Source organism: Pseudophryne corroboree, chromosome 5 (genome assembly GCF_028390025.1).
Source record: "Pseudophryne corroboree isolate aPseCor3 chromosome 5, aPseCor3.hap2, whole genome shotgun sequence".
Classification (NCBI taxonomy): domain Eukaryota; kingdom Metazoa; phylum Chordata; class Amphibia; order Anura; family Myobatrachidae; genus Pseudophryne; species Pseudophryne corroboree.
The window spans coordinates 779,408,230-779,427,254 of NC_086448.1; the positions used below are offsets into that span (position 1 = coordinate 779,408,230).

At 45.5% G+C, this 19,025-nt stretch overlaps 1 long non-coding RNA gene across 1 annotated transcript; it reads left to right on the forward strand.

Annotated features, from left to right (window-relative positions):
• Positions 1 to 7,105: 7,105 nt before the first annotated feature.
• On the forward strand, positions 7,106 to 8,289 carry LOC134929449 (uncharacterized). Its single transcript, XR_010178566.1, has 2 exons — positions 7,106 to 7,186; positions 7,999 to 8,289. It is a non-coding gene; the product is annotated as an uncharacterized LOC134929449 (long non-coding RNA).
• Positions 8,290 to 19,025: the final 10,736 nt, after the last annotated feature.

Here is a 19,025-nt window from a genome sequence, read left to right on the forward strand (position 1 = left end):
GTGAGCCCCATTTTCATATATATATTCAAAATATAAACACATATATATTATATATATATATATATATATATTATATAAACTATTTTTTTTAAAGCCCCCCTCTGCCAAGTTAAAGCGGGTTGCGGCGGGTCCCCAGGGATATCAGTGTGCTGGGCCCCAAGATTGGCCCTGACCCAGAACCCTAAACTAACCCTAATGCCTTAACCCTAGAGGGCAGACTGGATGGGCCATGTGGTTCCTATCTGCAGTACAATTCTATATTTCTATGTATATGGGGGCTAATTCAGTTTGGATCACAAAATGGATTCCAATTGGAAAAATGACAAAAAGAATGCGGGCGCAGCGCCTATCCTGCGCATGCGCTCGTATTTTCTGTGGGCATCTGCAGAAAAGACGAACGCCTCTGCCTGATTTGCGGGGAAACAATGTTTCCTATGCGGAGGCGGAGCGTCGCAGGGGCATGGATCCAAAAGCAGTGCGGGGGCAGTGCGGTGCGAAAGGGGATGTGGCGGGAGCATGATCGGGGCGGCTGCGTACGTTACACGTGCATGCACACAGTGTCTATTCACAGTGCAGAGAGAGCCTGGGGGCAGCCCAGCATCTTGGAGAGTGGGGGTGCAGTGAGGCTCTACCCCTTTTCCCTAGGCTCCATCCCTTTTCTGACACGGGCACATCACCGGCACTTCAAGAGTCCTGACCCACTGGCCACAAATGTTGGGAGGTATATAATTGCAGCAAAAGCTTCCCAACTAATTACTAATGAATATTGTGGTAAGAAATGTACTTTCCCACAGTTCAGTATGTATAACTGTTTTCAAAATGTAAAATTTTGTTCTAAAGTTCATTGTTTTATGTTCGAAATTAAACTGCCATTGTAATGATGTGTGCTTTTTGGTAGAATAATAAAATATATCAGTGCTAAAAGCTGTTAAACTTAAAAAATGCACATTTTCCAAAAGGTTTCCACAATTTTGGCCATTAATGTATATATGTCTGATCTAGCAGCATGACTAGCGTTTTTTTATTGCCAGTAATACTGTGTGGCATACTGTGTATAAGGGGTACTACTGTGTGGCATACTGTATATAAAGGGTACTACTGTGGCATACTGAGTAGAAGGTGTACTATTGTTTGGCATACTGTGCATAAGGGTACTATTGTGTACTGTGTACTACTGTAGTGTTATGTGAATAAGTGGAAATGCTGTGTGATGTAACATGAATAAGGGGCACAAATGTGTGGCGTGACCAAGCCCCTTTCCCGCAAGACAATGGTCCCTTTTTTTGGACGTACGCACTGTCCCTATAAAATGCTGGTGGGGAAGGGGGGGTGACACCAGTGCCCTTCCTGGCACGGGGCACCAAAATGTCTAGTTAAGGCTCTGGCTGCAAGGCCAAATTACACTGAAGCAGGTTTAGGGAGACTCAGTGCTACATTATTCTGGGGTCTAAAGGAAAAAGACAGACCCTGTAGGGATACCCAATGATATGTACATATGGAATTAATAAAATTAGAAAGAGAATCTGCGCTTGAATACTAGTAACCCTAATCTCTGACTGCAGTACAGAGACTACACGTGTGTTTAGATCCTCTACTGACAGAGGGGCTAATTCAGAAAGGATCCTTTCCACTAAGTCGTGGAAGTAGTTTCCTCGGCCTCGCAAGACCACCCTGCAACCGCGAGCCTGTGTAAGCTCAGGCTGCCGTTGCAGATGAACATCGCTCCTGATCGCAAATGCAGGAAGTAGAATGGTATGCACCTCCTCCTGCATTTGCATTGCAAAGGATTGAATTATGTATGTTTCTATTGCATGCTGGAGGTCGCCCAGGACAGGGCAAGGCCGCCTAGCATGCTACCCTCTGCCCAGCGGATGCAACCACAGTTGACATTGCGGTCGCAATAATTGTGGACAACACCTGCCTGTCTGCGAAGGCAGGCGCACCGCGACCATGTTTTTAATTGAAAGGGCTGCATGTGACATCATGCATCCGCCCCAAAAACGCTCCGCCCCCTGCTTTAGCCGCCATGCCCTTGCAACGCCGCAGCGCCATTCTCCCAATGTCCACTGCTATCACTCAAAGTGTTATTGCACTTAGACAGCATGTGCACGCTCACAGCGGCCACGGTGCATGCGCAGTTTAGCAAACATCGCTCATTTGCAATTTTTGCTAAACAGTGATGCGAGCTGAATGCGGGCCTAGCTCCAGAATCACAGTGCTCCAATACATTGTATTGTGCTCTAGGCGCATGGCCATATTAACCCAATCCATGAAGCCACTAAAAAGTATTTATATTTATTTACTTGTTTAAAAAAAACAAAAAGACCCAAAAGCTACTTATGTAACAGGGGGCAGGCAGTACAGCCGAAAGAATATCTCCAAACTTTCAACTTAAATATTAAATAATAAATTCAATGTAACATCAGGACAGAAGATGAAGAATTGTTTGTAAAGTTAGACAACCCATCCTTTTTAAACAAATGATGTAAACAATGATGTTTAAGATTCAGGAAAATATAATATAATATAATACCATGCTTTTCAAGAACACCATTTAAAAATACATATGAATGAATCTAGCAATGGCTTCTTTCATATAGTGAGGAGTAACTTTATCTGGGTTGTGGAAAAAAATCTGAAGTTCATATACATAAAAATACATACTGTATATGCAGCAGGCTTGCCTACCCTCCCGCATTCAGCGGGAGGCTCCCGATATTTCAATGAGCCTCCCGCTGCCCCGCACACATTGCCAGCCCTCCCGGTTTTTACGAGCTCCTACTTGAAAATCCGCAATGCAGGGTGGGCTGCAAGGGAAAGGTCATGGCCGGCCACCGCACCGCGGGTTTGTGGGTAGCGGTGCCCGTCTTGTGCAGTATGGAGCCGGGCAGTCTGAGCCTGCCGCAGTGTCGGGGAACTAATGAGAGCAGAGCAGCTTCCTGTGAAGCTCATACTGTAGCCTGGCAGCCAGGGCTCTGCATCACTGTGGCTGGCCCCGCCCATCACACTCACCCACTACATGTAACAGGCCAGCTTTCCTCTTCCTGGTTCCTGCATGTGCCTGCCCTGACCTGCCTCCTCCCACCTCACTATCCATGGGCCGGATCCCTGCTCTTCACAGGAGGCAGCAACAAAAGCCAGGTGGGTGCTGTCTGTACTGGGGGTTACATGGGGGAGGGGGCTGTGTATTGTGTAGAGTTCTACTGGGTGTAATATGGGGGGGGGAGGGGGCTGTGTAGAGTTCTACTGGGTGTAATATGGGGGGGAGGGGGCTGTGTAAAATGTAGTGTAATGTGCTGCTGGGTGTAATATGGGGGGGGGCTGTGTATTGTGCTGCTGGGTGTAATATGGGGGGATGTGTATTGTGTAGAGTTCTACTGGGTGTAATATGGGGGGGGAGGGGGCTGTGTAGAGTTCTACTGGGTGTAATATGGGGGGGAGGGGGCTGTGTAAAATGTAGTGTAATGTGCTGCTGGGTGTAATATGGGGGGGGGGGCTGTGTATTGTGCTGCTGGGTGTAATATGGGGGGATGTGTATTGTGTAGAGTTCTACTGGGTGTAATATGGGGGGGAGGGGGCTGTGTAAAATGTAGTGTAATGTGCTGCTGGGTGTAATATGGGGGGGCTGTGTATAGTGCTACTGGGTGTAATATGGGGGGGGGGCTGTGTATAGTGCTACTGGGTGTAATATGGGGGGGAGGGGGCTGTGTAAAATGTAGTGTAATGTGATGCTGGGTGTAATATGGGGGGGCTGTGTATAGTGCTACTGGGTGTAATATGGGGGGGCTGTGTATAGTGCTACTGGGTGTAATATGGGGGGGGGGGCTGTGTATAGTGCTACTGGGTGTAATATGGGGGGGGGGCTGTGTATAGTGCCACTGGGTGTAATATGGGGGGGGGCTGTGTATAGTGCTACTGGGTGTAATATGGGGGGGGCTGTGTATAGTGCTACTGGGTGTAACATGGGGGGGGCTGTGTATAGTGCTACTGGGTGTAATATGGGGGGAGCGGGCTGTGTAAAATGTAGTGTAATGTGCTGCTGGGTGTAATATGGGGGGGCTGTGTATTGTGTAGAGTTCTACTGGGTGTAATATGGGGGGGAGGGGGCTGTGTAAAATGTAGTGTAATGTGCTGCTGGGTGTAATATGGGGGGGCTGTGTATAGTGCTACTGGGTGTAATATGGGGGGGGGCTGTGTATAGTGCTACTGGGTGTAATATGGGGGGGAGGGGGCTGTGTAAAATGTAGTGTAATGTGCTGCTGGGTGTAATATGGGGGGGCTGTGTATAGTGCTACTGGGTGTAATATGGGGGGGGGCTGTGTATAGTGCTACTGGGTGTAATATGGGGGGGGCTGTGTATAGTGCTACTGGGTGTAATATGGGGGGGGGCTGTGTATAGTGCTACTGGGTGTAATATGGGGGGGGCTGTGTATAGTGCTACTGGGTGTAATATGGGGGGGGCTGTGTATAGTGCTACTGGGTGTAATATGGGGGGGGCTGTGTATAGTGCTACTGGGTGTAATATGGGGGGAGCGGGCTGTGTAAAATGTAGTGTAATGTGCTGCTGGGTGTAATATGGGGGGGCTGTGTATTGTGTAGAGTTCTACTGGGTGTAATATGGGGGGGAGGGGGCTGTGTAAAATGTAGTGTAATGTGCTGCTGGGTGTAATATGGGGGGGCTGTGTATAGTGCTACTGGGTGTAATATGGGGGGGCTGTGTATAGTGCTACTGGGTGTAATATGGGGGGGGCTGTGTATAGTGCTACTGGGTGTAATATGGGGGGGCTGTGTATAGTGCTACTGGGTGTAATATGGGGGGGGGCTGTGTATAGTGCTACTGGGTGTAATATGGGGGGGGCTGTGTATAGTGCTACTGGGTGTAATATGGGGGGGGCTGTGTATAGTGCTACTGGGTGTAATATGGGGGGGGGCTGTGTATAGTGCTACTGGGTGTAATATGGGGGGGGCTGTGTATAGTGCTACTGGGTGTAATATGGGGGGGGGCTGTGTATAGTGCTACTGGGTGTAATATGGGGGGGGCTGTGTATAGTGCTACTGGGTGTAATATGGGGGGGGCTGTGTATAGTGCTACTGGGTGTAATATGGGGGGGGGGGCTGTGTATAGTGCTACTGGGTGTAATATGGGGGGGAGGGGGCTGTGTAAAATGTAGTGTAATGTGCTGCTGGGTGTAAGATGGATGGGCTGTGTATAGCGTAGAGTGCTACTCAGACTTGCCTACCCTCCCGCATTCAGCGGGAGGCTCCCGGTTTTGACCTCAACCTCTCGCTGCCCCGCAAATCTGCCCGGTTCTCCCATTTTTTAAACTATTTTATTGAGACTATGCGGACTGCGCATGCGCCAGTTGGGAAGTACCGTGGGCCGGGCCTGGATATTGCTTTATTGCTGGCCACTGTGGGGTTATCGTGCGCAGCTGGCAGGGAGGCTGTGTGCACGGCAGCAGCAGAAGAGTTCCCAGCAGTGAAGGCAGCGGAGACCCCAGCGGCAGCGGAGACTCCATCAGTGGCGGCTGCAGAAGAGACCTCATCACCAGTGGCGGCAGCAGAGACCTCATCACCAGTGGCGGCAGCAGAGACCTCATCACCAGTGGCGGCAGCAGAGACCTCATCACCAGTGGCGGCAGCAGAGACCTCATCACCAGTGGCGGCTGCAGAGACCTCATCACCAGTGGCAGCTGCAGAGACCTCATCACCAGTGGCGGCTGCAGAGACCTCATCACCAGTGGCGGCAGCAGAGACCTCATCACCAGTGGCGGCTGCAGAGACCTCATCACCAGTGGCGGCTGCAGAGACCTCATCACCAGTGGCGGCTGCAGAGACCTCATCACCAGTGGCGGCAGCAGCACAGAATGTAATCCAAAAATGCCAGCCTGCGTCTTGGATGGGGTCCATGTGGCTGGGGTGGGGAGAGCAGGACAGGGCTGAAGAAAATTAACAAAGTGGGTACTGAGTGATGGGTGCTGAGTGATTACATGTTATTGCTGCCCAAGCTGACTATCACTCATCCTAGGGGGAGCGCTGACAGTATTATAGGAACAGGGACAGTGTTACAGGGATAGTGTCAGAGTTACAGGGATAGTGTCAGCATTATAGTATAGGGTCAGCGTTATAGGGTCAGAGTTACAGGGGGAGGGTCAGTGTTATAGTACAGGGTCAGCGTTATAAGTATAGGGTCAGCGTTATAGGAACTGGGTCAGAGTTACAGGGGGACGGTAGGTGTTATAGCATAGGGTCAGTGTTACAGGGATAGGGTTAGCATTACAGGGATAGGGTCAGCGTTATAGGGTCAGAGTTATAGGGGGAGGGTCAGTGTTATAGTATAGGGTCAGTGTTATAGGGTCATGGACAGCGTTATAGGGTCAGGGTCATTATTATAGGGTCAGAGTTACAGGGACAGGGACAGCGTTATAGGGCCAGGGTCAGCATTATAGTATAGTATAGTGTTAGCGTTATAGGGATAGCGATATAGGGATAGGGTCAGCGATATAGGGATAGGGTCAGCGTTACAGGGATAGGGTCAGCGTTATAGTATAGTGTCAGCGTTATAGGGATAGGGTCAGTGTTATAGCATAGTATAGGGTCAGCGTTATAGGGATAGGGTCAGCGCTGGGCATGCCCCCTCAGTGATGAAAACGGGGTGTGGATCACATTCACGGGCCCTCCCGCAACGGCACGCCCCTTTTAACAGGCCACACCCCTTTTATGGGCGCGTGCTTCGCGTGCGCATATATTTCACTCTTTCAGAGTGACAAAAGTTTCAGAGTGACAAGAGTTAGATGCACCCTTTGGGTCGAGCATGACACGAAGCATTCTGCTTACACCTACAATCTCCCTGAAACTAGTTTTCAAAAGTAGGCAAGTATGATATGCAGTAAATAATTGCACATGAACATCTGCTCTTGCCTTTAATGCAAAAGCTATAGAAAGATACAATTTTAAATCATGCAGACACAAACTATATTCCCTTTAAAACGGTTTCTGATTGGCTGTTGGAGGTGATAAGCACCACTGTTCCGTTATGACATCATAAAGGCCGAGGCAAATAGGTTCTATAATTGTGCATGCTGAGCTAATGCTAGTTGTTGATGGTCAGTCCAGAAAACAACACATCAGAGAGAAGTGACGTGTCGCCCAGATCAGAACTGTTAATACTTCTGTATCATGGCAGGTAAGATGTTCCATCATCTAATACATGAGTCTTCATCACAGTGTAAACTGAATTATATCACATCAAAAGCAAACGCAACACATAAACATAACATCTGACAGCAGGTGACAACCAAATGGCCAAATATGTTATTAATAATAGTAATTATAATAACACAGCCATGTCAGCACTTGTCTTACTATTGTAACTACCAAAGTGAAAGTATATATGAGGTAGTAACTCATATTTGCTCACAACCCCACTGGAGGTTCTCTCATTTTTGGGAATCACTACACTAATGTATATGCTCCAATATACATACAATAATGTACTATTATTAGATTATAGTAAATGCTCTTGACCCCGAGGATTATCTGATTAGAGGGTTCAAGGCACTGTTCTGATAAAGCAATCAGTGGGATACCATATATAAAGTCCTGTAGGAATTGGGAGGCCATCATATGGTGTGCTGGGGGGGAAACCTCACTGGGCCCCTCCATGAGACCTGGGCCCAGGTAATTTGTATCCCCCCCCCCTCCCTCGGCGCCACTGGGTGTAATATATTATATACCAGCTAATCAGCTCCTAACTGCCATGTTACAGGCTGTGTTTGAAAACTTACAAATAGGAGCTGATTGGTTGGTACTTTATCTCTGTCCACTTTCTCTCTCTCCAAGGCTAAGTATATAGACCCCAGTAACCCTGATCAGAGCTATTACCATCTCTACATTAGTTCTGTATTATGGGCATGGCAGGTACTGTAAGATTACCTGTCATCTAATATAATATATATAACAATGGCTAACCTTGTTTTATGTTGGATTGTTTTGCAGAATATAATAACAAAGGTTGGAATAAACGTTTCGCAAAACCAACCAGTTTTGGGGAACTGGAAGTTTCTGCGCCCATTCCACCAGAGAGGAGGGAGTATATAGAAAATCTGAAACGGAAGGCCCAGAGGGATAGACAAGAAGAGGCCTGCAGATATCCCTGCAAGAGAGGGCCAAGAGTTCTCAGCGAACGACTAAAGGAACACCAGATTGCCTATTATTATGGCTATACTTTTTATTAATTTTTGCCTATTATTATGGCTATACTTTTTATTAATTTTTGCCTAATCTTATGGCTATACTTTTTATTAATTTTTGCCTATTATTATGGCTATACTTTTTATTATTTTTTTCGTAATTTTCTAATTTTGATAATTTTTCGGATTCAAATTTCTTTCGTTCGTTCTTTTTATGCATTTCATTTAATATAAATATTCTCTTTATATAAATATCTGCAACATCATATTTGTACAATATATTCTTTATACTTTGAAGATTATTAACCCTATATATCTGAAAGTTCAATAAAAAAATGTTTTCCCAGATTTAGTCTCATCACTTTCCGGACAGACCCTGTATACTGTTTCTTTCTGGCTGGGACTTCTGATTATACCGCAGCAGGATGTTTCCAATAGCAACCACTGGAATTACTACTGATTCAGAAACAATGGGAACACCAGTCACATAATGTTAGTAGAACATCTTAGTCTCAGAAGGATATATAGGGCATGCAGTCACCAGATCCATAAATGGGCAGCAATTCACTGGTCCCCAGATGCTTGTGTTTGGCATGCTGTGTATTGAGATGACAGGTTGGTAAAGGGGATACAGTTAGACATTTCTGCACTGGACTTGAATATTTAAATTCTGAAAACAGGCAAAATTCTAACCAACATGCATAGTAATATTACACTATGGGCCTGATTCATAGCTGTACGGTATTGCATAACCACAGGGAAGTAGCGGTGCAATGCTATACAACTAATAGGCTAATGCAGCAGGAGGCGTCTGGTGTAAAAAGACATGTTCTAACTGCTTCTGTGATCTGCTGCTGAGTCTGAGGATGCAGCATCGTATCACTCTGCAGGAACATCGGTCAAGGATGCAGGCCCCTTCTGCACATGAGCAGAGCGGGTCCCGTGCGTTTGCATTTCCCCCACTATCGGATATGAATCAGGACCAATGTGTGAGAAATAACTGTGTTGGCAGTGCTCCCTGGTGTCAAGGTACCTTCAACTACCAATTTACCACACCAAAAGTCAACATATATGCATACAAATATACATAGACTTAGGTCCCATCCCCATGATATCTCATTATAGTATGCAATTATTCCAAAATAGGGAAAAATCCGATATCCAAAATACTTCTGGTCCCAAGCATTTTGGATATGGGATCCTCAACCTGTATATGCATACAAATATACATAGGTATGGGTATGTACACTAGTTATTATGTACACATTTTCTGGGTATAAACGCTACACACCCCCATTTACTCCTTATTTCACAGATAATTAAAAGGCCTCTTCAAAATTATTTTTAACTATTAATTTCTAATTATCTTTTCATCTCTAAGTTTATTAATAAACTATTCCAGTGGTTCCCAAACACGGCCCTCAGGACCCCACACAGTTCACGTTTCCCAGGTCACCTAGCAGATGCACAGGTGTATTCATTACTTACTGCCACAGGTGGAGCTAATTATTTCACTTGCGATTCTGTGAGGAAACCTTTAAAATGTGAACTGTTGGGGTCCTTGAGGTCCGAGTGTGGAAACCACTAAACTATAATCGTCTTATCTCCTCTATGTTATTTTCTTCTTTTCAACATGTTTGTCACAAATTTACAGAGTACAATTAGCAATAACAGTGGAAAATAAAAATAAGAGGGAACAGAATGTCCGCACAAGAACAATAAAGTATCACACATATACTCATAGTCAGCGTATGGTACACAGTGCAAACTTTACTCTTAAACAGTATAGATTTACAAAAAGTATTTTAGTAACAAGACAAGGTAGAAACAACATTTCCTTGATACATATGAAAAGATCATTGTTTTCGTGCGGACATTCTTTTTCCTTCTTATTTTTATTTTCCGCTATTATTGCTTTCTTTGGAGAACAACTCACTGTAGCTAGGTGGCAACCACAAATAGTAAACAGCAATATGTAAGTAGATACTATCTTTTTCTGGGCTTAAGACTCAGAACGCAGCTTCTCAAATCCAGAGCTACAGAAACAATCAGCCTAAATAAGCTGAAAGCACCAGTCAGTACCCAGCCAGTGAATCAAGACCGCAGCAAGGAGCTTGACTTAGATCACCAATGTTGGTTTGCATGCTCAGCCTCTGCCACCCCAATGGGGCTAGTTGTATTGATATTGAGGTAGTCCCAGAATTAGGTAAGGACATGAGCAGACAGTTCCATAGTATTATGCCAGGTCATAATCCTGGGGATATACTTTAGCAGGCTGTTGGAGAAGAAAGGAGATGTCACTTCAAGGACTTTAGATCACAGTGTAGTACTGCTGTAAGGGTTAGATGATAACATAGAACAGAGGGTGAGAGTCCACCCATTAAAGAGCTGAAACGGGAGGATTTGGTTTGCATTCTTTCAGTTGAAAGACAACAGTAGGCAATGAGTAGATCACAGGTGGTAAAGGCAATGTCACCTATTAGTATGAGTAGAAGATGGTTAAATGGTTACAGCTTAATTCTAAAAACAATGTAACATGCATGTAGATGTATAACAGAGGGAGATTAGGGAGGAAAATGTGTGGCTAGGGATTGGTGCAGGAAAGAAGGGTTTGTTTTCCTAGAACACTGGGCGGATTTCTCAGTCAGGCGCCATCTTTTTTGTCGTGATGGATTGCACCTGAATGAGGAGGGGGCAGCGGTGCTGGGGGCGGGTGGGGGGCGGAGAGGATGGTTAGAAGGAGGAGATTTTAAACTAGGTGCCTGGGGGGAGGGTTTTGCAAGAAATTACGGGTCATTCAGTGAGAATAGCAGGAATGGTGTTAGTGAACGTAACGGGGGAGGAGTAGGGGGGAGGGAAAGAGCAGATGGCAAGGGTAGTAACATGGGTATTAATAAGGGTTTTAGCATAACACTAACTAATGACGATTACGAGTCATCATTGCTGCATAAAGAGAGTGATGTCCCTACCACAAGGAAATACTTATCTCAATTGTATGTATGTGAATGCTATAAGCCTTACAGGCAAAGGGGGGGGGGGGGGGGGGGACTAGAAATCCTTGCAGCAAACAAATAATATGATATTATAGGCATTACTGAAACTTGGTGGGACGAATCTCACGATTAGACAGTCAATCTGGAGGGTTATACGCTGTTCAGGAGAGACAGACTAAATAAACGGGGTGGAGGGGTATGTCTTTATGTAAAGCCGTTTCTAAAGCCTGTTATATGGGAAGATATCCAAGAGGGGACTGTAAATACTATTGAGACAATATGGGTAGAAATTATATGCGGGGGTAAAGGAATAAAGAAGTTATTATTGGGGTTATGCTACAGGCTACCTGGTATACATGTGTCTGATGAAAATTTGTTACTGAATCAAATTGAAAGAGCAGCAGGAGTAGGAGACATAGTAGTGATGGGAGACTAACTAACCCGCCGAGATAAACTGGAAAAACAATTCCTGTGATACTGCTAGGGGCAACATGTTTTTAAACACGCTAAATGATAACTACTTAGTTCAATTAATCGAGGAACCAACTAGGTACAATGCAATCTTAGACCTGGTATTAACTAACAACGGGGAACTGGTATCAAATATTATAGTAGGGGAGCCCATAGGAAACAGCGACCACAATATGGTCATATTCAATATCCGTTTTCATAAGCAATCCTATTCTGTCTCAACTAGAACTCTAAACTTTAGCAAAGCCAACTTTGACAGGATGAGGGAAGCGTTAAGGGACATTGAATGGGAATTTCTGTTTCAGGAATAAAGTACTACAGAGAAACGGGATGTATTAAAATCACTGCTAGTTAAAAATACTCGCAAATGTATTCCCACCAGCAGCAAAAAAAGGAATAAAAAGCCTAAACCAATGTGGCTTAACAAAAATAATAGGATTTTAATTACCTACCGGTAAATCCTTTTCTCGTTGTCCGTAGAGGATGCTGGGGTCCATATTAGTACAATGGGGTATAGATGGGTCCACCAGGAGCCATTGGCACTTAAAAAGTTTAATAGTGTGGGCTGGCTCCTTCCTCTATGCCCCTCCTACCAGACTCAGTCTAGAAACCGTGCCCGGGGAGACAACATACTTCGAGAGAAGGAATTACACAGATAGTGGCGAGATTCATACCAGCTCACACAACACACAAATCCGGCTAACATGCTGGAAAACTCAGCAACAGCTGAAACAGTACTGAAACAGTAAATAACGTAGAACTTACCTAGGAACCAGGCAGTACTGAACCATAAAACCAATGCAGGAAAACGAAGCGCTGGCGGGCGCCCAGCATCCTCTACGGACTACGAGAAAAGGATTTACCGGTAGGTAATTAAAATCCTATTTTCTCTTACGTCCTAGAGGATGCTGGGGTCCATATTAGTACCATGGGGATGTACCAAAGCTCCCAGTACGGGAGGGAGAGCGCGGAGGCTCCTGCAAGACTGCTTGACCAAACTTGAGGTCATCAGAGGCCAAAGTATCGAACTTGTAAAACTTAGCAAACGTGTTCGAACCAGACCAAGTAGCAGCTCGGCAAAGCTGTAAGGCTGAGACACCCCGGGCAGCCGCCCAGGAAGAACCCACCTTACGAGTAGAGTGGGCCTTAACCGATTTCAGACACGGCAATCCTGCCATAGAATATGCATGCTGGATAGTGAACCTGATCCAGCGTGAAATCGACTGCTTAGAAGCAGGACACCCAATTTTCTTGGGATCATAGAGGACAAAGGGGCAGATGTATTAACCTGGAGAAGGCATAAGGAAGTGATAAACCAGTGATATGTGCAAGGTGATACACGCACCAGCCAATCAGCTCCAATATGTAAATTAACAGTTAGGATCTGATTGGCTGATGCCTTTATCACCTTGCACATATCACTGGTTTATCACTTCCTTATGCCTTCTGCAGGTTAATACATCTGCCCCAAAGATAGTTGTGCCTCCTGTAGTTGTGCCCCCTGTCGCTGTGCCCCCAGTAGTTGTGCCCCCTGTTGCTGTGCCCCTTAGTAGCCACTTACAAACACACACAAAAAAAAGCAATACTTACCACTGCCCGCTCCTGCTTCCCGACCGCTGCTGCTGCTGCTCCGTCTGGCCGCCCGCGGCTCCTCTCTATAGGAGAGACGTCATGACGTCTCTCCCATAGCAGAGCCGAACAGACACTAGAGGTCAACAATGACCTCTAGCGTTTGACAGGTGTGCCGGCTGCGACGGATGCCCACACAGCCCATGGCGTCTGCTGCAGCCGGAGAGCGGGGTGAGGGTAGGCGGCAGGCGACTGCAGGGTGACTGCGGCCGTGCCCCCAGGCCGCAGCGCCCCGGGCGCAGGCACTGCTTGCCCGCACCAAGAACCGCTCCTGAGTATAGGCCTTAGGGGTGAGTATAAAAAAAATGTACTTTATCAGTCATATTTATCTCATAAAAAAAGGGATGGATTGGGGCTGTAATTTTGTCCCTATATCCATCTGCACATGAAAAATGGACATGACTACACATCATGGGGGTGTGCTGCGAGTCACAGAGGTGTGGCCTCTCATGACACCCCATTACTCTGTATGGCAGCCCAGCAGAGCACTAGGAGGTGGGGTGCTCAAATCCACACAACAGACTTGGTAGGAAAAGCTGCTGCCACTGATTAAGCACATCAGATCCCGTATACTGCATGTTGTGCCTGCTCTAGTAAAATCACATTATATGCAACTACTTTTGCAGATACTGTATGAAGTGAGCCACTGGCCAGGTGAGATTCCGGGCAACTGTAAACCCCCATGTGTTCACCTATGACATACAGACAAGCCTCAGAGGATGAAGGATATGCAGGAAAGGTAACTGTGTGAATACATGTCTACTCTTCAGAAGGACTAAAAATCTACCTGGTAGAGACAGATAGGGCCAAGCCATATGAAATGCAGAGAACCTTTAATTATGATCTCTTATCTTAGGGGCCGGGCATTATTAAGATGATGCTGAGTTGAACATGAGTTGGCCATAATTGTGCCCACAGTGCATGCACAGGGAAAAAAAAGTTGGTATATTTGCCCAACTGCAACACTCTCATCTTCGGTGCGCACTTTCATCTGGTGCAAACAATCTGCCTGGAAACAGGCATAATTATGTTTACGCATCTGCATAGCCCGCAATTCTGTCTATGCCATTGACTTTTATTACTATGATTTGTATTATATTCAAAAAGGTATTACAAAAATTAGAGTTGAGTGGTTTCGGTTCTCAGGGAAACAAGCCCACCCAAACTTCCAGGCTGAGTGGATCCGGACAAGGGCTTGGATCTGAAAATAAGGCAAAAGGTCTCCCCGGTATCGGATCTCGGATCTCCCGTGTTTTGGATTCAGGCTACTAGTCCCATTTAAATCAAATGGCTGACCACTGTTTGGCTGAGAGAGTTAAATATTTACCAAGCTTGGCCCAGGCAGTTAACGCCATCTGTACCGTCTAGCGCAGCACAGTACTGTAGCAAGGCCGACCTTCAAACTAGGGAACAAAGTGATGGATTTAGCGATATATATATATATATACAGGAAATCCCTGCACTCTCACAAATACTACAGCCAACAGCTGGGGTGCCAATCAGAGTCCCGCCCTTTTTGGGGCGGGGCCCATAGTACAATACAGGTTATCCCACACTAATGGGAAAAGATAGCACTCTCCAGACTTAGCATCCAATAAAGCAAATAGTAAATTTAATGTAAGGGTAATCTCACAGTTCCAATGTCGTTTCAAAAGCGATTTCCAACGTTTCGGTCCCTAGCGGGACCTTTTTCAAGGATTATACAGTCAGTCAGCAAGGTCAGCAATACAGCATAGGTCAGCTTTGCAGGAAACCGGAGACACAGATATTGCCTCACCGGCCCCTGCTAAATACCCATCTAAAAAGTGCCAAACATGCCCCCAACACGGCCGTGGGACGTGTGGAACGCATAGGTGGAACGCAAGCGTGTCACTTCCGCCGGAAGTGGGCTGCGTCCAAAGATGTGGCCCATGCAATGAATCAAACTAGCGGTCACCATTCGCGAGTGAACCGCAATTGGAACGCAGCGCATCACTTCCGGTATCACCGGTGACGAGCTGCGTCCATGGCAACCGATGTCCACAATCAGCCAGTCTAAGTTGCGGACACCACGTCCGCTAACGTCACAGGTCGCGGCGCGGGATAAACAGCACATTAGTTACATAACAAAGGGTGACACCCTTAATAGTATTATAATGGGGCTCTTTTAGTGAGTATTGTTCATAGGAATCAGGACGGCCTGCATTACATAGGCCGGAAGTGAATTAATCCGGTTGTCATGGCAACCCTTAGGTAAGGTAGCACACAATTAGGGTATAGCAGAGGCCGGTGAGGTCACTCACTTGGGAAATATACATTGCTAAGTAACTTAGAACCACGGATAGAACATAATGTAACAATCAATTTGTAGAAACAATCAAAAATAGAGAAACATTGTTATAAACTCATACAGATACATTTTTGTGAGATCAAAAAGACATCATGTATTTCAACAATTCCTGGTTCCATACTCAGTAGTGTGTGGGCTATGCAGAACTGTAACAATATAAAATTAAAAGTCTTTTATAAAGTTTCACAGAAAATACAGTGGAATGTTATTTCAAAAATATTGACAGAGGGTTATTTTCATTCATACCCCTCGGGGCTATCGTATCAAGTCTGTGTATCCACAGGCTCTCCCTCTTCTTCAACAGGAGGGCACGGTCTCCACCACTGGGCGGTGGGGGTATCCAATCAATTAATTTGGACCTTAGATCAGAGACTTGATGTCTCAATGTCATGAAATGTCTGGCTACCGGCAAAACTGCCGACCCCGTAGCGATGGCTTGATGTATCGATGTCCTGTGGTTTGCCATGCGATCTCGAAAGCGTCTCGTGGTCATGCCCACATAATACAGCCCGCAGGGGCAGGTCAAAATATAAATCAGGTGGTCCATAGCACAATGCAATCTAAATTTTATGGCTATGGGGCGACCAGAGTGCGGGTGCGGAAAGCAGGGACCAGTTAACATGGCCCTACATGTGGTGCAACCAGTGCACTTGAAGCATCCAGAGCGTCTTTCATGTAGCCATGTAGTGCTCTGCGTCCCTTCATTACCGACCATGGGTCTCAGAAGTAGCTGTTTTAAATTAGCCGATCTTCGATAGGCCATCATGGATGGAGGACTCCTTTTCAATTTTAGGCGGTCATCCGTGACCAGAATGGGCCAATTCCTACGTATGGTCCCCTTAAGTCTATTGGAGAAATTGTCATATGTGGTGGTGAAAATCATTCGCTCTGGTGTATGCGTAGTCTGACTTGTATTTACGGTTGAATCAAACTTATTCCTTGCTTTAGTTAGATATCTTAGTACATTCTTCTTCTCATAGCCCCGTTCCAGGAATCTTGAAGTAATCTCGGACAATTGGGTTTCCATGGTGCTGTTGTCAGAGTTATTACGCATGACTTTTAGGAATTGTGAAATGGGAAGATTGTCCTTGAGGGCGGGCGGGTGCTGACTGCTAGGATGCAACAAGGTATTCCTGTCCGTTGGCTTTCTGTAGAGACTAGTACTGATCCGACCCCCTTCGAAGGAGATTGAGATGTCTAGGAAGTTAACGTTGTGCGGATCAATCTGGTATGTGAAGTTAACCGGATTATCCAGCTCGTTCAGCGAAGTGATCATCTGATGGAAGGATTCTATCGTCCCTTTCCACAACATGAAAATGTCATCTATAAACCTCTTATAGAACAATATGTGTGCTCCAAACCAGGGTAGGATGTGTTGTTGCTCATATTCAGACATGAAAATATTCGCGTACGCCAGCGCTAGGTTGGATCCCATCGCTGTCCCTTTGTGTTGCAGGTAATAGTTTCCTTGGTACAAAAAATGATTGTGCTTGAGGACTAGGCTTGTCAGCTCCAATAGGAAGTGTACTGGTGGCCCAATCGGTGGTTGTTGTTGCCAGGCATTAGCCAATGCTTGTAGACCTTGGTCATGCGGAATGATGGTGTATAAAGAGCAGACGTCCATAGTCACAAGTAGAATATCATCAAACTCATCTGGGAGGGCATGGAGCTTTTGTAGGAAATCCGTTGAATCTCGTAAGTAACTATCTCCCTGTTGTACTATGGGCTGGAGAAAAGTGTCAACGTAAATAGCTAGTGGCTGTAGTAGTGAATTTCTAGCTGAAATGATAGGCCTACCGGGTGGCTTCACGAGTGTTTTATGGACTTTAGGGAGGGTGTAGATGATGGGACATACCGGATATTCAACAGTGAGGAAATCATGTGTGTTTTTGTCTATATAGTGTTCTTTAAAAGCCCTATTCAATAAGTGATCAACTGCTGCTTTGATCTCTTGAATGGGATTATGGGACAAGCCAACGTAGGTTGTCTCATCGGTCAACTGCCTCATGATCTCGATATTATAGTCCACCCAGTCCTGCACTACCACTGCTCCCCCTTTGTCGGCGGGTCTAATCACTATGCTTGTGTCTTTTTTCAATGAATTTTTTCCCCAAAATATTTTATTGGACATTCATAAAAAATATAAGCATACATTACAGTATACAGCAACTTAAGGTGATAACAGCGGATCAACATGGCACAATAGAAAAATAAGCATCAATGGTCAAGCAAAGGAAGAAAAGAGTTACAAACTGTCAGTTTCACAATTCCTAGAAAGGGGGGTGACCTAGGATAAGCAGTTCAATATTGTACCAAGTGGTAAGTTTTACAGCCTGTCGAAGGGGGGTTTTGATGGTATCATCGAGCGTCTGTACATAAGGGAGCCAAATATCAAAGAATTTCTAAATTTTTCATTCTTTATCAATAGACATCTCGAGCCACTCCATATGAAATAGGTATGATAACCTTGGCAATAACAAAGTTGGGGACAATAAATCAGTAGCTATCCATTGTGACAGGATAGCCTTTTTGCTTGCAGCTGCTATTTTGGTCAACAGCCTGCGTTGGCCAAAGGACAGCCCAGGCGTTGAAGATTGACAGTGGACGTCCCAAATAGCCCATTCAGGGGTGGCCACCACATCGATATGCAGTTTATTTTTAACATAGTATTGTACTAAATCCCAGAACTTGAGGACTTCAGGACAGCTCCATAAACAGTGATATATATCTGCCTCAGGCGCTCCGCATTTAAAACATTTGGAGTCAGCAGCCGTACCCATTTGGAATCGTAATTTCGGTGTGATATAGGAGCGATGTAATATTTGGTAGTTCATTTCAGCATATGAGGCTGATGAGAGAGTTTTGTTGATTTTGTTAAATGCTGTGAGCATATCAGATGTGGTAATAGTTGGGAAGTCCACTGCCCATTTAGTCAATCCTGATTGTGTAGTTTCCCAGTCTATGATTCTTTTGAGAAACGTATAAAGAAAGGCCGTAGAATAGTGAACCTTAGGTGTGGCTTGTAGAACGACATCCAAATTGTTAGTTTTGTCTTGTACTGTCATTGTGGCTAATGATTTGTGAAGATAGCTACGAATCTGAAAATATACAAATAGTGGGAGTGGAAGTTGTGGAAACCTCTCGCAAAGAGTAGAATATGTGCACATCTGGTAGGTGTCTCAGTCAATCAACTGATACAGTAATCTAATGTCTTGATTTGTCAGAGCCACCAGCGTGTTATGTATGGTCGTCCTGCGAAGATCTGGGTTGTGTGATAAGGGGAGAAAGGTGGTGTTATGGCTGGAGACGCCCATCCTAGAACGTGCTTGTCTCCAAGCCGTGCATGTTGACATTAATAGGATATTACTTTGTATCTGAGGGGGAAAAGAGGACGGTCGTGTGTGTAGCAAG